This window comes from Hakea prostrata, chromosome 9 (genome assembly GCF_041222555.1).
Source record: "Hakea prostrata isolate BN-2017 chromosome 9, UWA_Hpros_2, whole genome shotgun sequence".
Taxonomy (NCBI): Eukaryota; Viridiplantae; Streptophyta; class Magnoliopsida; order Proteales; family Proteaceae; genus Hakea; species Hakea prostrata.
This window is the reverse complement of record NC_142608.1, coordinates 2,287,674-2,312,163: the sequence shown is the minus strand read 5'-3', so window position 1 is coordinate 2,312,163 and position 24,490 is coordinate 2,287,674. Positions and strand designations below refer to the sequence as shown.

The following is a 24,490-nucleotide window of genomic DNA, read 5'->3' as shown; positions in this document are numbered from 1 at the left end:
AAGAGTAAATGTTAAATCCAATTGTTTGTGCCATTTCACAAAGGCCTCTTGTATTTCGACTCCCTGAATAGATTAAAAACAGAGCAATGCTGTTGATTAAAGAGAATCAGGCGTGGATTAACAGATTTAAATTTGCAAGAAATGGTCTAAGGCTCAGCCGGTTCCAATATGTAGAAACTAAACCGTTCAGGGTAGATCATTGTTAAGGCATTTGACAACTTCATTCAATCACAGATTTTAGGCGGCCCTTTTCCATATGAGTGTTTCAAGCTATGGTTCTCGAGGTTTAAAAACACAAGATCTGCCAATGGAGGGTTAGTAGAATACTAGAATGGTTAAGAACTTGACTTCTTCAGTGGAGTGGTTGTGGCCCTCGTGGGTTCAATCATTGCCGGCTTTATGTAATATCTCCGATTCCCCATCCCGATTTCCCTATATATAAAGGGCGTCCTTGTACCAAAAAAAAAACACAGGATCAAGATTCGGATTAGGTCAAGTTGATCCCAATCCGGTTTCGATTGGTGTTGCGTTGAAGTAGTCTACAACCCCTTGTAATTAGGGGTCAACAGCTATCGGGGGAACACTTTGTGCTTCCCGTTAGGAGAGACGATCTAGACTCTTTAGGGTTTTGCAGTACAAAGATCAAACAATCTACAACAGGTCGGAGGTATTTGAGACTAGTGTCCAACGCGGATGCAAATTTAGATCAACCCAGTCACTATATCACTTATTGGTGGAGTCAGGACTAGAAGTCAGCATTCCCCTCACATTTCTTTACCACATAAGGATACACTTAAAGGCCATCTCTAATTTTTCAGAACTCAAAGATGAGCACCCTCATAATATATAATGGAGAAGTGCAAGAAAAGCACGTACCTACACCTTAATGGATAAAGAATCGAACTCTTGTGTACTAATAATAAATATATTTGGAACCATGCTTACACCCTTACCCAGAAAAAGAAAAACATGCGTACCACTTCGAGAGCTTAAAATGGATGAAAAAATGAATAATGTTGGGAAATCAGGGAAAGGTGGGATTATATGAGGGGGCATCAATAGCGACAACAGCAGAGCTACAGCATCCACTGCTTTCTACACATCATGCCATAACCTTCCACTAACTCGAAGACAACACAGGAAACGTTAGAAGCAAAAGGCCAACAGATAAGGCTTGGGTTGGTCTCTTCATCAAACCTTTTTCATGAGCCCCAAAATCCCAGTGGGAATATGGTTTCCATGGCCAGTGAAAGTGAAACAGGTGGGGGCCTAAGTGGTTGGCGCATTCAGTTGAGGGTTCAAATGGAACATCATCAACTCCAAAAATTATTCCCTATCCAACTTTTGTCTTGTCTGAAAATCTCTTCTCCCCAGTACTATTCACCTAGTAATAAAATAGAGAGAGAGAGAGAGTAAAAATCTTTACAAGCAGAGGCTTCTGGAAGATGAGCAAACAAAGCAAGATTAAGCCTTATATTCTTCTAGCAAACCAGTCCATATGCTAACCTCCATCTTACTTTGGATTTTCCTGTCAACCTTACCTGCCTAAAGTAGTGCTTCTGGCCCCTCATAACCACCAGGCCCACACTCCTTAGATTAACCATATGACCTTATTTTCTTGGACTTTGCACCTCAGCTGCTGATTCTACCATATTTGAGCCTGTACAAGATCCATTGTGAGGCTTAGAAAAGAAATATGTACTAGATGACAGTCTTCATTTTCCTATATATGTATGCACACAGGGCTACAGGCTTTTATGGTTATGTAAAAATCACTCTCAGCAGTCAATGTCAACACTAGTTCCTCCAATGGTTAGGAAGAGTGACAATACTACTGCTATCAGTTCATCCATTGTTCTCCTGCAAGAAAGGTTCAGGAAGTTACAGAAGGTGAAGGCGATGAGAGAAGAAAGAGAGCTCCTGAGATGGTTTGAGGAGTCTGAAAGAATCACTCCAGCAACCATGCATCATGACACCTCCAGGCTGTTCTTCCATTCTGAAGTAGTACTTCATCACGGGCCACTGCAACGAGGTTCCCTATCCCACCAAGCCAATTCAAGAGTCAATAATGCCAATTTTCAAGCTGTTGAGACTCCTCTGCTGTACATTTGGCCAAGAGATAAAGCCAATATTCATACATCAAATAGTTCCGACAATACAGACGTCGATACTTCTCTTCATCTGTAGACAAAACTTACATCCTGGTTTCCCGGGTTGTTTTATTTCTTTTTGTTCTCATATATCTATTTTTGTTGCTGTATGGAAGGGATGATGAGGAAGTATGTAGCTACTTCTTAATTTCTATTCTCATAGCCATCTTCATGTCCAGCAATTGTAGTTACAGGGCGGCCATGATCTTGTCCATCTAGAAATGGAATCTCAATGCTGTCACTCTTATTCAAGCCTCCATTGGCCCCCAATTTTCTTTTCATGATTCTGGGTACCACACGAGTTACTTCTTTTGTCTCTACTGTTGCATTATCCTGGTTTATTCGTTCAAATCGAACAGCACTTACCTTTCTTGCATTTCCTGCCAATATCTGCAAACGTAAGAAAATTAAATTTTGTTAAGAAACTATTGGTGAAAGTCATACCTATAATGGTTGGTTTCTACTTAATGCTCAGCATACAGATTGAGGATAGTTGACCACGTGATACAGGATAGGTTAGGGAATCCATATCAAGGCATCAACCAATCCTATTCTAGCTGCCAGTTTGATTTATTGGATTTACGGGCTGCTGTGTTTGACAGAAATGATTCAAAAGGGCTCGAGAAAAAAAATGGGTTTGGGAGGAACATGACAGAACTAAACAACAATGGATTTGGGGGGGGGCGGGTCAAGCAAGAATTGTTTGCTGTAGATATTGAGTTTGAGTGCAAGGAGGGTTGGATAGATGGAGCAGATGAAGAAATAATAATATCATCTTTGCTTCACACCATGAATTGCGAATCACTATGCTTTCTATCCTTCCTTGTTTATCTTATCTCTCCGATACAGGCCTTTTAAACCCATATTGAAAAAGATGGAAATAACTCCCTAAAAAGTACTTCTCAGTAATAACTCCCTTACAACATTAGTACATAATGTTCTGGCCCCATTTAAAAATACAACAGAAGTAATAAAAAGAACCACATATAATGCCGGTCATCTAGCCAAATGAGGTGACTAGTGGCCAAATAAAATCTTTGAGTGATTCCCTCACCATGATGCTAAGTAAAATTGAAGAATTGTCATGACAAAATAACAATATGTACTAAAATTATCAAACTACATCTACAATATAATTGCATGTCATACCTCAAGTTTAAAAATTTGAGATTTTTCCTTCTGATCATGGTGCCCAGATTCTGCTTCATTAAATTCACCATTCTCCTTGCGCATTGCATTTTCAAGTACCACTTTTATGCTTTCACCTGTCCTTGGAATATATCCAAATGCCTCACAGATAAAACCTGAAACAGTCTCATACTGATGGCCCTGATTGCAGAAGATATGATGTGTGTCAGAATCCATCCACTGTACAAGTGCATACTTTTTTCTTTTTTTTTTTTTGGGGGGGGGGGGGTGGAAGAGAGCGATGGGCACTAGCAGAACAGTTATACTTTTTACAATACAAAATAATCACAGGTAAATTCATCCAATAACAATAATAATAATAACAAATAAGCCATTGATTTGTATGGACAACCATTTCTTGACTTTCTCGACTATGTGATCCTTCTCACCAGCCAACATCCCCTGCAGCTCACCATTGCTGAATTAGTTAGAAATGTAGTAGGAGTGCCTCTTCTCAACCCTGTGAAAGCCAGCCTCCTATTCCTGACAAAGGTATTACACCAAAGGCTAGCATTTTTTGCTAGTCAAGGTCATAGCTGTTCCTGCTCACTTCCCTGCCAGTACGAAGGAAACATAACGGTGCATTCGAATACCCATGTAAGCTCTAGAGCAGAAGCTACATCTGCCTCCCAATTCTTTCAGGATCAAGGGACTGCCCAATCAACAACCACCTAAACTATGGAAAGAACTTCCTCAAAAGGAGATTTCCAACTCGAGATTTCAAATCTATAAATTTCAAATCTATGGAGTCATAATTTATAAAATTAACTGCTTGGTTAACATAATATGTGGAATGAAATCTGTGGATTCATCAGTGATTTTTGTGAATGCGCAAATGTTTAGCATTTTTATGGTAGGGATGAAATCTCAGGATTTCACCCCATACCCATAAATCTATAGATTCACGTTTTTAGTGTAAAAAGATGAATCTCTAGATTTCATGAATCTAGAGATTTTCACAACCAAACAGGTATTAATCTTGCATTCATGAATCTAGAGATTTGAAATCTTTGGATTCATGTAACCAAACAGGCCCTTAGCAATCATGGTCTCCATTAGATTAAGAATCGAGATGAAGGTCAGTACATGACAAGGTAGTTTATGATCCACACAGACTCTAGAAGAAAACAAAATTTGAAGGGACACAAAGGTTAAATATACTTAACCAGGATTACGGATTACAATCATATCGTCTGGCTGTTTCCGCATCAGCTTGGATTCCCATTTTGATTAATGGATATTGAGACTACAATCATAGGAAGAAAGAAACTCCTTAAATTTCTAACAGCACTTTAGAATTGTGAGCTAGATGTCAAATGCACCAGTTAAAGCTGTGACCCACCTGATAATGTCTGTCTGAGAAAGATTCTGTAGTCAATTGTTGATTCAAGGGAAATTATTTAATGGGATTGTCTTAAAACAAAAAAGCAAAAGAAAGTCATGCACAATCACGCCCCCCCCCCCAACCCCAAGAGAGAGAGAGAGAGAGAGAAAGACAAGGAAAGACCTAGAAATTGTTTACTGAAGTACAATACAAAAAATTGAGAGCATTCACTTGTATGGACATTGTTTCCCGTTTTCCACTTACTCAAGAAAAACAGTCGCATATTGGTCAATGATACAATTGTCACTCATGGAAACCCCACCCACCATCATATGGCTGGATTCTTTTCCTCACCTGACCTTGCAAAATGCACTCCATCATGTACAAACAGAAAAGAGAAGTTCTAAAATAAAATTAATTATTTGGAAACAAAAGGAGAGGTATGAAATTCATGAAGATAGCTTCTATCTCCCTTCTAGTCAAATACCTGTTCTCGAATTTGGTGAATGACAAAAGAGGACTTGATACAAACCTCAGCTTAAGATCATAAAGTGACAAAAAACCCCAACAACCTAATTCACTGTGCCCAGTTCCAAGCCCCAACTGCTTAAATAAATCTGGATCTGGCTTTATATACTCTAAAGACAGCTTCTGTAGAGGATGAATATTTAAAATTAATTTACACCTGCATATTTGACTTGATTTCTTAAGCATTATTATCTACATACACAAAAAGAAATCATAAGAAGTCCTTAATTATAGATAGAAATAAAATTTCCTTATCTTAAAAAGGTCCTACAATTAAATAAATTGAGAAGGGAGAGCAAGCAATTACTAAAGTGAAATTCTAATCTCCTTGGCTCTGAAGAAATTAGCAGTACTCAACTCAACAACCATTACTCTTTAGATCTTTGCTTATTAGAATCTGAAATTTCTGAAAGAGCAGGAGCTGATTACAGCACAAATACTAGCTGACATTAAGAACAATTATTTCCAAACCCCATTCATCAATGAAAGGAAAATTTAATGGACAATAAATTTTGAGAATTATGGAGAAACAAATTTTTGTTCCATAGAACTCATATCGAAGAGTAGACAGAATAAAAGGCAGGGAAGTTGATGATAAATACCAAACATCCACTTGGCATTACAAAAACTCTAAGCAAGTGCATTTCTAAAGTTGGAACCACAGCATGAGCTGAAGCATGGCTATAGAGCATGATTAAAGTATACTTGTTCATAATGACATTAACTAGTTTCATATTCACCCTTGACATTTTGGATAAGTAACACAAAAAAGTTGTTTCTCAGCAATCACTTCCCTCCCACACAGCTTTAGTTTCTTTGGCATCAGTGTATTCATTGGAATGATTCTACCTCATAGATAAGATCTTACTTATCAGACAGAAAACATATTAACCCGAAGCCATATAACTTCAGTTGACAACCTCACAAAACTAACAACAGTTGAATAGAGGTAAAAGGATAATCACATTGAACATGCAAGAAAAAAGAAACCTCAAATGAAGAGAATATAGAAATCAGCATTCAGCAACCAAACATTTTAACCAACCTCTGGAATTTTAACATTTAGATCCTCAGAGAATTGGTCGATTGATATATTTGCATCAACATCAAAGATTCCTTCTCTTTGCATAACAACATAACCTGTCTTTTTCTGGATCTCCTCCTGTCATATGGAAAGCCATGTAAGAAAAGGTAAAGTGTCACACAACTGCAACAGTAAAGAAAATATGATGTAGAATCAGATGGTTCAGGATTTGTGGTAAAGGGAAGCTTACTAAGTTGTCTATGGTGAATTAACCATGGAAAGAGGTACAGATTTGAAGCCTTATAACTTCTAACCAACCAAAAGGAAACTTCACATTAAATTTGCACCAGGTGCAACCACTTAACAAATAGCCGAACTATAGTGTTTTCCCTTCGCGTAACACAGTTTACCAGCTAATTTTGTAAGGAAGTTTTCACTGGTAAATCCTCTGGTCTCGTTTTGTACTCTTAAGGTTTTAAATGATCTGAAATTACAAAAGCACCGAGTAAAAATAAAGAATTGAAACCACTAATATGCCTAAAACTTAAGAAAAATGCAGATGTATTCAGGCAATCCTAGTTTACAACATAAATTATAAGTTGATCTCTAATATAGTTGATTATAAAAACGGATGAGTTCAGATCTCTTGGGGGCCTACCTGAAAAGGTACCCAGTGCACAAGGCTCCTGCGTTTTGCAGGGACTGGGAGAGTTAGCTGTAAAATTAAAGCCTGAAATTGTTAACTAATCTAAAGTTCTTCATACATGTAAAATATAGTTATTACTACTAATACTAGTGCTGCCAACTATCAAATGCAGAGGTTGCTGCAAACACAAAATAGACATCAAGGGGAGAAAGTGAAGGAATGTTATCATCCATTACTCAGTTATTGGTATCCGTAGGAGTTATTATCAGTTAAATGAACTTCCTATGCAAATGGGATATGTAAGCTGCAGAGTTGGGTTTGCATATTTAAGGAGAGAAAGGAATCAAAGGATGAATCTTTATCTTTAACTTTCACAATCTTAACAAGGAAAGTTAGCTACTTGACCAATGTGCCAAATGTTCCAGACATAATGGAAGGCATTAAATCTAAGTCTTTTAACCTATCACATAGGCTGACCCAATCTACTGTCATACTGATGTGAGCCTGATCTTAGGGTTAGGGTTCCTGGGATGGATTCCCTAAAATTGAGGGTTTGCCCAAAATCTTCCAGCAAATAATTCAACAATCCTATGGGAAGGTTTGGGTTTACTTTGAGATGGTTTAAAATTTCTTGGATAACTTATGGGGTGGTTTGGATGTTTGTGGATCTCTAATGCATCATTTGTTTGCTGAATCTGAAGTGGGGTGGGGAAAAGTCAACTTTTCCATAGAATCCCAAAGTATGGCTTGTTTGGTTCAATAGGGTGGATAAGTTGGCAAACAAGCTTCCTTAATTTAAGGAAGCTTGTCTGCTGATATGGCATGCTACTTTTCGCACCCCATCCCTTTTCAAAGTCCCACGTATTTAGTGGGACTCTATGGAAAAGTGAGGGAAATAACAAAAGTGGACCCACATTTGAAAGTTTTTCACAAAGTCCTTTCCTTTTCTTTCCTATTCCCCCACCCCACTACATATGGGTCCCACATGTTTATTTTTCCACCCCACTTCTACACACAAATGGTGCCTAAAAAATTCATGGGAGGATCCTAGAGACAAGTTATGATTGATATGAGTTGGTATTGAGATGATTAGGGTTTTATCAAATTCCTATGGGATGGATTTGGGATATCCAGAATCACCCAAGGGTTGAAAGAGAATAGTGGGTATTGATCTTGGGAAGAAAAGGATTTAATAAAATTAGTTGAGAGTGGTTAGGGAAGGTTTCAGGGATGAGGGAAAAGGATTGGATCAAAGTTGGGAGGTTTCTTGTATTTCTCGGATGGATCTTGGGCAAATCTTTCAATTCTTCTTCTCTTTCTTTTCTTTTCTTTCTTTTTCTTGTTCTTTTCTTTTTGTTTTCTTTTTCTTTCTTTCTTTTTTCTTTTCTGTAGGGGCTGCAATGCAGGGGGGGGGTTTCGTAGGTGCACAAAAGGGAGAAAGGGAAAGGGAAGGGAAGGGCTGTGATGGGGGCTGGAGGTGGCTGGTACTTACTTGGTATGCTGCTGGTTCCTGAAGTTTGGTTGCTGCAAATTGAATCAAGACTTAAAAATCTGTCGTGGTCCCTCCTAAGAGAACCACGACCCATTTCCCACAAGTTTTCTTCAATATTTATTCAATGTAGACTAATGTTCACAATGATAGGTTGGCTTATTTATAGCTTACAACAACAACAACAACAACAAGCCTTGTCCCAACTAAAAGGGGTCGGCTACATGGATTATTGCCCTCCAATCAGTTCTGTTCGAGGCCATGCTAAATACAAGGCCTAAGCTATACATATCCTTTCTCACCACTTCTCCTAAGGTTATCTTAGGTCTACCCCTAGCTCTTCTAGTTCCTTCAATATGGATTATATCACTTCTCCGAACAAGAGCATTTATAGGTCTCCGTTGAACGTGGCCGTGCCACCTCAAACGACTTTCTCTAAGCTTATCACTTATAGGAGCAACTCCCAGACCAACTCTAATATGATCGTTTCTTATCTTATCCATCCTAGTTTTGCCACTCATCCATCTTAGCATCCTCATTTCTGCTACACTGAGTTTATCTATATGATTCTTTTTAACAGCCCAACACTCTGCACCGTACATCATAGCTGGTCTAACAATGGTCCTATAAAATTTTCCTTTAAGCTTTAATGGAATACGCCGATCACATAAGACCCCGGACGCACCTCTCCACTTCATCCACCCTATTTTAATTCTTTGGGAAACATCATCCTCTAAATCACCTCTTTTACTTATGATTGAACCTAGGTACCTAAAACAATCACTCTGAGGAATCTCTTTATCGTCAAGTATCACCACCTCATCATCTGCCCGATCATGACTAAAGTTACAAACTAGATATTCTGGTTTATAGCTTACATCAAAAGGAAAGAATCTAACTCTAATTGGGAGACTCTACTTGGACTCAACTAAGACTTAGAAAACAACTTAACTGGGGTGTGATTGCAGGGTGATTGATTCTACCGAGATAATACCAAAGCAAACAAGATAGGAGACAGATGTTTCATTACGGAGTTCGGTCCGAGGACCTACGTCTCCGGGACTCAGGTATGAGTCCAATCTACTATGGGATTTATATGAAATACTTACAGATAATAGAGAGGAAATCAAATTATAAGAGTAAACAAATAAGAACCGATTGCTCCTCTTACGGCCGTTGAGTGCTCATCATTGTCGTCGGACAATCACCAGTTGTAGACTTGCAGTGGCGAACCATCTCTCCAAGAACAGGAACGAAACCGAAGAACAAGAGGAGAATCATATAAACCAAATACAAGCCTCACTGCCGTCGTATGCTCTCCTTTATGCCGGAGACGCCATCACGAACCCTTCCTCTTCCTCTTATATGAGTCCAATCTACTATGGGATTTGTATGAAATACTTATAGATAACAGAGAGGAAATCAAATTATAAGAGTAATCAAATAAGAACCGATTGCTCCTCTACGGCCGTTGAGTGCTCATCATTGTTGCCGAACAATCACCAATTGCAGAGAACGAAATTGAAGAACAAGAGGAGAATCATATAAACCAAATACAAGCCTCACTGCCGTCATATGCTCTCCTTTATGCCAAAGACGCCATCATGAACCCTTCCTCTTCCTCTGATCAAGATCGCAAAACCAGGAACAAAGAACAAAGAACCTCTCAAGGCGAAACCCCAAAACCCCCTTTCGATTTCGTGTGATATGAATTCAGATCTAACCTATTGACCCAAACCAGCTTTGAGATATATACAACACATGTGAACCAAGCCAGTTCAAAAGGAACTAGCTCAACCCAAAAAATGAACCGAAAAGACTAGATTACCCTTACATGGGGTTTCCTTCATAAGTCAGGATACATTTTTACAACTAAATAACAACCATATAAATTAAAATAACTCTTTTTTGAAATAAAAGATCTAATTATCTATAAGAATCCTACTTTAAAGAAAGACTCCTTAGGACACAAGACTCAACTACCAACCCAAACTGCGACTTTTAAACAGAACTAGACTCTGAAAATTAAAACTAAAGATTCTGAAATTAAATTCCAGCAACTAATTAGGGCTAAAATTGACCAAAATACCCCCCTTTTGGGGTTCGGCCAGCCCTAGGTGCACCACCTTGCAGTGGCCTTGGGACCCATTCTAGGGTTTCGGCCAAGGAGTGGACCCTCATCACATAAACTAGAGTGGGCCCCACAAATACATAATACCTGATGGTTGCAATAGCATTGACATTCACCATTGCTTCAAGGAATTTCTCTAACACTTCATCAGGATATCATTAAGCCACACAACCCTTCACTTCCAATTCCTATCAATTTCCTGGGAATTCTAGCCAGAATCCTAACAAAACTTGACCAATTATGTCATTTTCACGAATAATTTTCATGTCGTCTTCAAAGCTGTAACAGAACCTTCTACAATTAACCTCCTATTAGGCTTATTTTCTCATTCATTGTTGCAAATATGTCAGGATTTTTTAGTTGCTCAAACCCTAGTTCTAATCTGACCCCTAAAATCCTGTCTCCTACTAGTACTAGGAGTTTAATTCTTACAAACATCATCTATTAGCACTCCTGATTCACTTGGCCAATTGTATCTTTCCTGATCCTCTACTAGTACTCCTGGCCAGTCTTTGGGAAAAGAACTCCAGTTCATGATGACTCCTTTCATTTACATTTTTCTTCTACGCTCCTTGTTCAGAACATATCCAGAGCAATTTTCTAATCTTCTCCACCCGGGCCCCTTTCTTCGAGTCTGAACTATCATTTTTAACAGGATACATCATGTTCAAGTTACAGAATTAGTTTGACTACAAACAACTCAATTGCCCGTTATTTATGGATTGCCTAATAAATTTTGTTCATCCAGCAAATTAGAATAGTTTACCATTATATTCTACATTGATGATTTTTTATGATTTCATTGTTTAGAATTCCCATTCTAGATTTTAGTTTATCATATGCATGACCACAATTTCCATCTAGTTATGCTATTTCCTTGTCCTACATAAGATGATATCATAGTCAAATGTGATAGAGAGTCTTATACTGTCACCAAGTCACTAGGAAAATTAGAGTGTGTGTTGTTGTAAAAAAGGATTGCAAATGATAAAGCACAAACATCTTGGAGGTTTAGTAAGGATCCCACCAAAAGGACAATCAATTAAATTAAAGGTTAACTAAGTCACTAGACACTGCTGCAAATGCAGACCAATGCCGTATTTCAGGTCTCACCTTTGAATCATTCTCATCAAAGATTTCACCAACAATTTCCTTCAACAATATCTTCCAGAGTAACAATCTGCTTCATCCACAAAAGAGAAGAAATGCATAAAGATTCAGCAGATAAAATGTGGCATTCCCTGAAAATAAATGGAGATAATACACAATATAAAGATGCAAAAGAGATTTTTCAAATGAACATCACTATCTAATGGAGTAATCCCCAAGAAAAATAACAAGCAACTGTAATGTAGGGCCAAGATTTTGGGAAGTAGAAATCTACACTGACAAAATCTGTGAATTCAGGACACAATGTGGAGCTACCTGTCTATAATAACCTAGTATGAACTAAAGAACAGGTGAAGCTTTGGATTTTGGTTCAAAAACAAGAACAAGGAACAAGTCAGACCTGTCTGTCTGTCTTAACTTGTGAGAATTTCAAGTGAAGGGTACATACAAATCTTATCGAGGAGAAATAAAAATAGAAAGGAAAAGAAGCTGTCCATGCTCCACAATTATGCTTGATTTGGCATGGTTTTTATTTCAGTTTCATGTGGTAATCTCTATTCTGGAAATTGTTTGGTCTGATTTTTGCATCTTATTTTAGTGAAATAGAAATTCTGAAATTGCTGAGGAGCTGTTTCAATTTTGAAAACGAAACTGATTTAATTCCAGCAATTTAATGATCACATGATTAATTGATGGGCAGTGTTGTAATTTCATGTTGAAGTAAAAAATCACCCTTCTTCTCTTAATCATTAGATCACCACCACCCCCTTCCTGACCCTGCCTATTGCCCTCACTAACACCTCCCCCCCCCCCCCCCCCAAAAAAAAAAAAAAAATCTCAAAGAAATATAAAAAGTCAATGCTCAAAACTGAATTACCAAATGGCTTTCCTATTCTTGAAATATTTCAGATTACAACAACAAGCCTTATCTCAACTAAATGGGGTCGGCTACATGGATCCAACTTAATTTGAGGCCATACTAGATACAAGGCCTAAGACATGCATATCCTTTTTTTAATCTATATTAAATTCTCTGTAACAGGGGCATTTAAAGGTATCTGTTGAACATGGCCATGTCACCTCAATCGACTTTGTCATAGCTTATCACTTATCGAAGCTACACTAGACTGGCTCTAATATGATCATTCCTTACTTTATCTTTGCTAGTTTGCCACTCATCTATCTTAGCATCCTCATTTTTGTTGCATTGTTCATCTATATAATGCTTCTTAATAGTCCAACACTTTGCAGAATACATCATAGCTGGTCAACGACAGTCCTATAGAATTTTTCTTTAATCTTGAAAGGAATACATCGATCACACAAGACCCTGGATGCATCTCTGTGATTCATCCACTCTATTTTAACTCTTTGGAAAACATCATCCTCTATATCACCTTCTTTTTTTATGATTGAGCCAAGGTACCTTAAATAATCGCTCTATTAAATCTCCTCTTCAAGTTTCACTACCTCATCTCCTATCCAATCACAACCCAATGGAATGAAGATTTAGTAGGTTACACACTATATACTCTGTCTTCATTCTACTTAGTTTAAAGCCTTGTGATTCCAAAGCTACTCTCCATGATTCTATCTTGGTACCAATCCTACTTGTGTTTCATCTATAAAACAACATCATCAGCAAAAAGTATACACCAACAAACATCATTTTGAAAGTCTTTGGTTAAATCATGAATTGTAAGTGCAAATAGATATGGATTAAAATTGATTCTTTGATGTAGCCCAACTGTAATTGGGAACCTACCACCTTGTTCCTCCCATCATTCTTATACTTGTTACTAAACCATCATACATATCTTTAACCATGTCCATATAGGCACATATTTACTTGCAATATTTCTTTTCTCCAGTACTTTCCAAATTAACGCTCTAGGAACTCTATCATCAGCTTTTTCTAAGTCAATAAGGACCATATAAAGATCTTTCTTGTACTCTTTATACATTTTCATAAGTTTCCTAATAAGGTGAATAGCTCCCATTGTAGATCTTCCTAGCATAAAACCAGATTGTTTCACTGTAATAGTAGCTTGAAATATTTTAGATTGATGCAACAACCCAAAAAAAAAAAAATCCAGCTTAGTGACCACAAATCTATCCGTTGACTATTTAATGAAATCATTCCAAGATTAAAATCTGAAACAGAGTCACATCAAATCTGGTCTTGGATGTAACAAATATCTCATGCCATATCATCATATCTAACCATGATGCTATGCCATTGGGTGAAATGGAGGTCCAGGTAACACCTCAGGCAGCCTTCATACTCTGGCAACCTAAGTGTTCTGTTTATCAATTTCCTGGCTATCCATGATTAGCATCAGTGCGTGCAATATTTTTACTACTGCTTCACTAATACTGCAATTAATAGTCATAATGCAAAATACATCGAATATCTATGTGGAATAAAAAGCCAGCAGTATTGACAGCTTCAAAAGATAAAGCATTGACGTTCAAGCAAACAGCAATAAATGAACATACTCCCACAGTTCCACCATACTCATTAAGAACAACAGCCATGTGGACCTTCCTGATGCGAAACTCTCTAAGAAGATTCCATACTGACATTGAATCTGAAATAGAACCAAACAAAAATTCCTTAATAGAAGCACAAAATGAGACACCAAGACGTAATACAGTTCTGAAACGACAGCTGAATCCACACAAACTATTTAGTAGTCCAGATGTACTTCTAAGTGGCTTCTATTTATTTGAGTCTTTTGTAACTGTTTGCAGAGAATGAACTGCCCTTATATGTTTGTTTTGGCTTTTGATGGGTTGTCTGATAGCACAAAAGTAGTACTATAAATACTTCAAATACTCCACGATAAAGCGAGAAATTCATCCAAGGACAGGACTAGACTAGTATAATTGGCAATACCAACCTAAAAAGTAAAAGCACCAGCAGAAAAATGTATTCAGAGTTAACACAACTGCTTGTACCAAAAGCTGAGGAAGGGCTATGAAAATGTTTACCAATATACAACAAGAAACCTCCACACAAGCAGCCTCCACCCTCCTCTCCACCCCCACCCCCCCCCCCCAAAAAAAAAGGAAAAAGAAAAAGAAGAACACACATGGTGAAGCTGGTGACACTGTCGCATGGCACCATGGGCCACAATAACACATAAAGCAAACCCCTTACACTTACCAAGGAATTGAACATTCTACCTCCTGGCTGTTAATACGTTACAACCAAGTATCCAAAAGCTCAAGCTGTTAGTGAGTACTATAATCATGTAAATTAATAAACAATAATGTCATTGTTACAAGGCAAAACTACAAAATTGACACAAGCAGTAATGGTTACCTGGCACAAAATATGCAGGCTTGTGTGCAATATCTCCTCCCACAAAAGAACTTTCAAGTTGCTCACCCTTTAGACCAAAACATATAACAATTCCACATGCAATGAGAGTGCCTCTTAAAAGTTGCTAAATAGTTCACATGGTTCTGTGTGTGAAAATTGGCTGACCTTTTGAACATAATCCAGCAGATCCATTGCATATGCAATACCAACTATATTGTCAACACGCTGCTCAAAAACAGGCACCCTAGAAGATGCTCAAAAAATAATTAGCATTTATATAAGCATGAATTCCTAACAATTAGGCACACTATATAAAGCTCCAAAGTACCTTGAGTATTGATGAGTCACCCATAAATTACGGAATTTGACAAGTGTTGCACTAGCATCAATTGCAACGACATCAACAAGAGGTGTCATCACTTCCTTGACATGGGTGTCTTTTATCTCTAACACATTTTCAATCATATCCTGTTAGAGAATCATTAAAACATCAGGAAAAAAAAAACACGAAAGGCACAGCAAAAGAACATTGAGTAAATAAATAATTTTGACAGCCATATTGGATGGGAGAAAAAGGATACACCAAAGGTTCGAACACCATCAAATGCTCATACTTGATGTCCAACAAAAGTGCAGGAGTCTTTTCTGAATTTTGGTGCACCATTCTCATACCATGAGCTTTAATCAAGAGGACTTGATGGATGTATCCAACATCTCAAGGAATTTTCAGAAGCTAGCCAGATTTTTCCATTTATAGGGAATCTAGTGAATGTATATTGTTATTTCAGATTTATCTTTGCCTTTCTGCTGTTTCTTTATGTCGTAACATGAGTAGTGAATAGAAAACTGGCTTTGGGTCTCCCCTAGCAGGAACTTCACTGAAAGGTGGGGAGGAAAGATGTCTTTCTTTGTTTTTTCATGTTGGTTTTGTTTATTTATCGACTGGCTAAATTGTCTATGATTATATAAAGGTTCTTCCATGATGTATTTCCCAAATCAACCCTACTTCATATATTTTCCATGTAAATATCCACTGTGGTATGCAATTTGAGTAAAAAAGTTTCAGTTTTGACATAAACTGAAACAAAAGGATACATGAATTGGGAAATAATACAAATCTCTAATGTGAAAGCCAAATTCAAGTTTTTCATCCATTTCACCCATAAGATCTGGAAACCCTGATTTTCACCAAATCTATATAACTGCTGGATCAAGGGTTGGTAATCAACATCAGAGTATCCATTTCAAGAATTCCATGCAGTGTGACTAAGTTATAGTAAAGTGGGTTACACAAGGAAAAGGAAAAACACAGTAGGATAAGCTACACAACAGCAAATGGGGTCCAAAGTTGAACTAGAAATGTTGTTTTTTAATTTCCTCTCCTTTCCCCTTTCCCCCAATCTTATAATTCATCCATGTACAATGCACACTTATACGAGTATTCCTGTAAGTGTCAGAAAATTTCAGTGGGGGTATTGGCCATTTCGTCTAAACAACTCAATTTTACATGGGGTCAAAAACCAAGAGTATTAACCCTTGCATCCAGCAGCTTGTTGCTCTTCTGAACCCAGGGGTGGAGCTCCCTTGGGGCTGGGGGGCCCATGGCACCCTCCAATGTTTTGAAAATTTCTCTTTCTCCTTAATTTTTTGAAATTTTTTAAAGAGACCCTTCTGGCCCTCTTTTAATTTCTGAAATACCAGCACTTGCCCCCCCCCCCTCATCGGAGAAAATTTTTAACAATAAAGATAATGGGTAGAAAGGTCACTGTGATTTGTGGCTTTTCACTTGTTCTTCTTTTCATAATAAACTAATATAGATTTTAAATTAGTACCTACTATTTTTTTTTTCTTCAAAATATTAATGGTTGAAATTTTGTAATCATCATTTGGCCCCTTCCAATGTTAAATCCTGGCTCCACCCATTTGAACCCCAAATACCAAAGGTAGAAGACCCTATTACCCAAATACCATCATATGGTACTTCGCAATAATAATCTGTTTCCAGAGGCTATTCTCCTAAGTCCCAACTGTTATACACCTCTACAGTCACTTCATAAGGAGTGTTCATGAGAATAATCACCATACAGATATCAAATCATCCAAAATAACCCCCCACCCCAAAAAAAATAAGAAATTTAACATACACAGGTTGAATAATTATGTGACATGGTTGGGATGCTGGCCTCACAAGACTTCCGGCATCAACCTGCCAACTTTTGACAAATAGTTGCCTTACCAGAAGGCCAACCTTCTATCCACATATGGGACCCTAGACTCTCAAATTAAACTTGTTTAGGTAGCCAGATGCAAAGAATTAGTTAAGAACTTCAAACTGTAAGAAGCCCTACCTGAACTGGAAACTTTCCATCAGTTCCCCCATGTTGTGAACCCATTATTACAATCATCCCAATTTGCAATAATATGAAAGCATGAAACACCATTTTCCTTTCAACTTTTGTTTGATTCAAAATTTCTGTACAGTTTAAAAAAGTATACAGATACCCACAACATGTTGCTTGTAAGCATCACGTACATCATACAGAGGCACTTCCAACCAGAAGACACTAAAAACCATGATGCTATTAAATTTAACAATAAATAGGCACAAACTAGATACCTGTTCTTCCTCCTCTATTGCTCCACTCAATTCTGCCCCTCGCACAATCAACTTCAACTCATCTTCGGTAACATATGGTTCACTACATTAACAGAAGCCAATTGTGTAAGAAAATAGCACAAGGAAAATGAGTCACAATAAACCCTCAACATGAGAAGGCCTACGAATGACTGCAAAGAATTATCACCGACTACCATTTTCAAACTGGGAATACTCATGGGGTACAAGCCATACATGCCTTAAATTAAAGCACAATGCAGTTCTATGGACAGTCTAGGATACAACATTATCTCCTCTCCATTCTAACAAAGCTAGACACCATGTGGAATCTTTCTGATGGGGCACAGAACACAAAGAGGGCCAGGCAGACAGGTCTCTGTTATATGCAAAGACCTGGAGTTTAATCGTGTTTTAAAGATTCCAAGATTCAAGTGCTGTTATGTAGACATCCCACAATCTTTTCATTTCTAAGGCCATCAGGATGACAGGAAGTGATCTTATGATATGAATGGTTCTTTGGACTTCTTTACTGAAAAATTTGTTCATCATAACTGATATAACCCTAGATTTAAAAGTGTGTATCAACACTTAAAAAAACCTCAAGAACAATCATGATAACATACAGAAGGAAAAGCACATAACACACCTTATCCCTTTCAACCCAAGCATTTTAAGCATTCCCATTGATAGAAAAGTGACAACTCTTCCCACAGGATACAATATCAAGGAAAGCCATGCCACTGGTCTGACCTAGAGGAATTGCAGACAACGCTTGTCAAATACCTCACATAGAAAGTCTGATGTCAGAAAGAAAAGGAGGAAAAAAAAACACAAGTTTTAAACTGGACAGAGCACACTGATTGCCATTAAATGCAATACTACTTTATTTCAGTTTCAAGAGAAATGGGCAATCTTGATCCTCACCACAAATCTAGCAACCTCTGTGGCATGGTGAACAGCAATACTTTTTGGAGTGATTTCTGTAAGGAGCAAAATGCAAACCTGGTATCATTCAGGAAGTTTTAAGTTTAGTTGATTCTGTCAATGATTAAACTATGACCTTATTTGGTGCCGAAGATTTTTTCAGAATAAAAAAACTACAAGAAGAATAAGAAAATATCAGCACTATCAAGTGAAAAATAATACTATCAAGAATATTTTTTAGCCACCTTCCAGTAAAAAAATGAAGTTCAAGTCAAAAGGAACCTTTTTCAGATGCAGTTTGATGAACAAGATTTTGCATGGAAACCTCTTCGCTTCCTATTCTCATCCATAGCAGTGGAATGGCCCCAAGAGGAGGAAAAGACGTTTTAAAGAATTGAAATGCTTTTTAGCATGCAACTTTTAGTTTTTATTTACCTTCTCAGTTTCTAAAAAGTAACCCCAAAATAAAGGTTTCAAATCATGGCCACTGATTGGAGGTGCAAAAATCAGTATTAACAGAGATCCTGAAAGGTAAAGAGGGGTAAATATAGTAGTCATGATGCCACAGGCCCACAGGATGCCAAGGCAACGGACATCTGCCTTGATGCCTAGGCAATTCGAAGGTACCCAAGGTGAGCAACATATTCAGTTCTGGTTTATAACAACATATCCAGGTTTGTTTTCTTCTCCTTCTTCCTCCTATTTTCCCCTTACACTTTTTCTTCTTCATCCTCTTGCCCATTTTTCTTCTTTCTTTTCATTTTTACCCTAGGTCTGCTCTGGTTCCTTGACACTGAGCAATCAGTCATTAATGGTCAACGCAGGCTAGCTGGACTCGGTTTCTGAAAACCCAGAGCCTGCCTTAGGCTAGGCTGGGATTTCCCAACCCAAACCCAGCCTAACATCAGGCCAGACTGGGTCAGGAACAACCCAAAGTACGCAGTCAATGCACTGTGTGTGTGTAAAAGTTCTATCCTACCAAGTTGGGTTTTGTACAGATATCCCACACCTAACACAGAAGAACTATGGAAGCTCTTAAGATAGTCTCTGTTTCCCCTCTAGTCAAAGTTGGCAGCCCCACCAGTCACCTAGGGTATTAAGGGTTCTTTTCGATTCTAGGAAATGCCTTCAAAGTTGAAACTACATGGGTAAAGCTCAAACATAGCTCCACAACATTAACACCCAAACTTAATGCCATAGAAATCAAAAGCACAGAAATTTCAACTCCATTCACTGAAAAAGACAACATTCAACATCGAAGTCCTACTCAGATTAAAATACTTCCACTTGTTTAATAACTGAAGAGGGAGCAACATAAAAGGGAAACATAATGATGAAGTGATAAATTCAGTTTCCACATTCTTCCAGACAATGGAAAGAAAAGAGTAAGATATATTACTATCTAAGATTGACCAATAAAAAGATACTACAATTCAAACAAAAAGGATGTCTGAATATGGATACAACACTGCATGTAAAAGGACCAGAGCAAGATTTCCTATTGGAAAAGTCGGCTTCTCTCCTTCGCCGGTCGTGTTGAGCTCATTCGGTCTGTCCTCCAATCATCATACCTCTACTGGTGTGGCATTTTCCCCCTTCCCAAGTCCATCTCATCGGCAATGGAATCCATCTTCTGTGCCTTCCTCTGGAAAGGCCAAGAATCCTAGCGATTCCTCCACCCCATCAGTTGGTCCAACATCTGTCGGCCTAAAAATGAGGGGGGCCTAGGAATCCGTAGGATCCATGATGTCAATTGCGCTGCTTTGATTCGTCTCATCTGGAAAATTGTTTCTAAACAAGCTTCCATCTGGGTCAATTGGGTCTACTCTTACCTTCTCAAATCGGACTCTTTCTGGACTGTCCCTATCCCTTCCAATCCTTCCTAGATCTAGAGGAAACTCCTTCTCCTCAACCCCGCGCTCTCCCTGCCATCTCCACTCTTATCTCCTCAGGCCTCTCCACTAAATTTTGGCTAGATCTGTGGCATCCGATGGGTATTCTCCTCACCCTCTTCCCCTCCCGCACTGTCTATGACACCCGCATTCCCAAGTCTTCCCTCTTATCGGACTTCATATCCGATGGTTGCTGGTCCCCTGTCCCCCACCCTAGTCTCACACAAGTCTGGAATTCTCTCCCTCCCATCATCCCCTCCACTCACGACACTTTAGTTTGGCTCCCATCAACCTCTAAATCCTTCTCCTCGGCTTCAGCCTGGAACCTGGTTCGATCCCCTTCCCCCTCTCCCCCTTGGCCCCCCTTGTCTGGTTCCCTGGACACATCCCACGTCACGCCCTCACCCTTTGGAGAGCCTTAAACCATGTTCTCCCAACCCAGGCTTTCCTCATCTCCCGCCATATCCCTGCCAACCCCAACTGTATCCTTTAGGAACGGAACCGAGGACATTGAGCATTTATTTTTCTCCTGCCCTTTCTCCATTTCTCTCTGGAGAATAGCCTTTGCTTTCATTCGGCCCCGCTCCCGTCGCTCATTTGGGTTTGATAATGACTGGTTTGGGTTTTGAGTAACTTCACAGGCTCCTCAATTTGCGACCGGGTTGGTAAGCTTGTCTACGGTGCTATGATCCATCATCTCTGGTGGGAGCGGAATCTAAGGCGTTGGACTTCTAAATCCCGCTCACGTGATTCAATTTGGAATGCGATTTATTTTGATGTTTCAGCTAGGCTCATTTGTATTCCCCACCCCCCGGTTGTTGATTCCCCAAGGAACAGGCTCATTGTTGTCTCCTAGGGTCTCAACTCCCAATTCATCCCTTCTCCTTGATCCTTCCCACTTGGATCGTTCTTATAGTTCGTTATTTGTTTATATTATTATTTATTCATCCAAAAAAAAGACAGGAGTTAAAGTACTAAATTCCTAATCAAATTGTTTCACAAGATGTAGTAAAAATGCAAACTGCGCAAGCATACAAGTTCAATCAAGTCCATGACCACTGGGGTGGAATAAGATCCTTGGGAGGACAAGGCATATATGTTCAAAAAGATCTTTGAACTAGAATATAAATCATGCTCATGTTCAAGCAACGAAAGCATGTTCAACATTCTGGGAACTTGAACCTGTTGGAAGTGTGAGATTTAATTGATGGAAGAACTCATGACTTACAGTCATAACTCCAGTTGCAGCACTAACTCCAGCTTCACCAAACATTTTTGTTGCTGCCTTTGTGACTAGTGCTGTGGCTCCAATATTGACCACGCTGAGTAGATAAATCATAAAATAAACACACAGGAAAGCATTTTCAAGGTTGGGATGAAACAACAAAAGAAACTTCAAATATAAGAAAATCTAAAAATAAAAAGAATTACGTGGTGCCAATAAGAATACTTGTCAGAAACCGTGTTACATCCCTACAAAGCATTCTGAAGACACCATTCTCAGGTTCTTTTTCAGCCAGTTCACGCACCTGATAAAGAAAAATATAGCGGTCTTATACAAACAATGTCACCATGTAACTCCATAGAATGTTTCATCTAACAAATAAATGCATCGTGGCCTGCTTCCACCTGTAAGCAACAATGTCTCTCATCTAGCAGAGAAAATAAATTCAGCAGACCACTACAGAGTTTTGCAAAGGTGGATAGAAAACATTTGCTTCAATTCTGTGAAGTAAAATTAATCACTTGGCAATAATCTAAGGAAGAGGGATAGCTATGTTAGCATCCTATATTCCTATTTCTACCTCTCTCTTTCGATATTTAAAATGACTCCCTCATCCATTCAAGGGAGAAAGAGAGAGACTGCAGACACATGGGATGCTAGCAGACGGGAAACTGCTAGAGTACTCGGCCTTTTCCCATAATCTCAATAATATGTGAGATAAGTTTGAAGTCTTTACTCTCGAAACAAAATTTACACTCTACCCCAAACAAATCCTGGTCTCAATTCATCCAGTCAACAGGATGTCAAAATGGGAAAGAATCAACGATAGCACCTCATGCCTGGACCTAAAGATATTGAGTATTGTCCTTCTCAAGCTTCTTCCAACTTCAGCAATACACATATACCACAACTACTACATTGGTAGAACCACTACGCCAAACACCCCCGTTTAACTCTGCCAAATCTAATACAGCTGGACTCCACATTCTTGTTGACATTCTCAAGTTCTTTCCTGAGAAATACAAAATAAATCACAAGTCCTAAATGTATGTTTTAACTCCCAGTCTCCCACTTCATGTTGCAAACCAGGACCCCATGCCCCTGATGCCTTCTAAAATGATTCTTGCAAAGACCAATCTTTTAAGACCCTTGTTCTCTCAAATTATATGTAATGCGGAGGCCAATGTTAAGATTCATGTGTATCAATTTGACGTTATTTAATTTTCTACGTATTGATCCTTCGTTTTGTGAACACCTTCAAGAAGACATTTTAAGAATAAGACCCGGTTCTGTTAAATTCACGTACCTTCCAGGGCCACAAGGTCGTAATCGAAGTCTCAGCCAATGAAAAAAATGCAGAGAGACCCAAGAGCACAGCCAAAACCAAACCTTGTTCTTTGAAAATGCATAGAATTTTCGACACCTTGGACCAAGTGCTTCCTAATAACAGCCCTCCCTGTCCAGAAACTCTGTTCCCCGCATCAACAATCGCTTCCATCGCAAGAACTCTTTGGCAACAAAATACAAAACTCCCACAAACCATTGCACCAAAAACAAATCCAGTCTTGAATAAATGCTCTAACAAATCAAGGTTCCGATCCTTGATAGAATCTCTGAAAACAACACTCTTGCTTTCTCTATCCGCCCCATTAGTTAACTTAGCTTCCTGGAATCTCGGCGTACATGAAATTCTCGAAATATAAGGTTCGTGGCAATTTGTGCTAATTCGATCACGAAAACACATATATCCGGGGGGCTTCCTGATTGGGATTTCCAGATGACGACTGCGGGAGACAAAGAAGGATGATTTTCCGGCATAAAATAATCTAGATCGATTGATGACTAGAGTTTCGACTCCTAAATCCATGGGTTCCAGGCTCTATAGCGTTCCAAGACGAACTGGGGAGAAACTTAGATTAAAACCTTTTAGGGTTCAATTCAGAACATGAACGGCCTTCAAAATCTCAATTGCCATTTAATGGTTGAGTGTATGTTAGTTGTTATCTCGTCTTCTCAAACAGAGCCGAAAATTCCAATACTTTTTTACGCAACCTGCAGAGAAGCATAACAGAAATTTCACCGAAGTTGGTGGTTATCCGAATGGCAGATTCGAGCTTACCTTTCCAACGAAAATCAAAATTAACAAAAGAAAAAAGTTCAATAACTGTCGGAATAATTAATTTTCAAATGATGTAATTTCCTTTCTTTTAAGTAATTGGGTGTTTGAATACATTAGATTCATTTGATCAAAAAGTATAATCGAATTCGGTAGCCCAAAATGAATGAACAGCAAGCACCATCGCTCCCAGCTTCTTCGAATCGAATGTATCTCATACTGGCGGCTGGCCAGCATGTAAACGATAATTGTCGCCCCGCGTTCGGCAGCGGGAGCCTGAGCCCGACTAAAATTGTTTGGATGCTCTACAATTAATATGCATTATGCACAACTGCACCAGGCACACTACTAGAGCCATTGTGACAATTTGTTGAAGTAATGGTGAGGACTCTTATAAAAAAGAAAGATGGTGAATATTTAGTGATATGGTAGCACGTGTTCGGATCATCTTCTTACACTCACATAATATATAAAGCCTACATATAATTCAAAAGAGTCTCTGAGAGTAATGTAGGACCAACCATCATGTGAGGATCTTCACGTGAGTGTGAGAAGATGATATAACGGATAGACCAATTGGAGAGAATCTCTACCATAATATTTCAAAATTCAACCAAATTTGACTTGTAGCCTTAACATCCAAAAAAAATAGAATATACAAATATTTTATTTTCAAGAGTTGTGCCACAAGACTGTGGGTTATTCAACAGCCCATATCACTTACTTTGGCATAACTATAAATGATTGTTGGTTCCTTAACACTTCCTTTTATAGCTTGTGATAATAGATTCTCTTTTC

At 38.5% G+C, this 24,490-nt stretch overlaps 1 pseudogene across 1 annotated transcript; it reads right to left on the bottom strand.

Moving 5' to 3' along the window:
• Nucleotides 1-651: 651 nt before the first annotated feature.
• Nucleotides 652-24,020, bottom strand: LOC149004003 (putative DUF21 domain-containing protein At3g13070, chloroplastic; annotated as a pseudogene). The gene is made up of 14 exons (XR_016175544.1): nt 22,883-24,020; nt 21,783-21,880; nt 21,580-21,673; nt 18,460-18,537; nt 18,182-18,285; nt 17,536-17,617; nt 15,247-15,386; nt 15,084-15,162; nt 14,919-14,985; nt 14,090-14,181; nt 11,594-11,660; nt 6,236-6,352; nt 3,300-3,479; nt 652-2,540 (listed from the first exon to the last, which is right to left on the bottom strand). The product of XR_016175544.1 is annotated as a putative DUF21 domain-containing protein At3g13070, chloroplastic (transcript).
• Between the last annotated feature and the right edge of the window lie 470 nt (nt 24,021-24,490).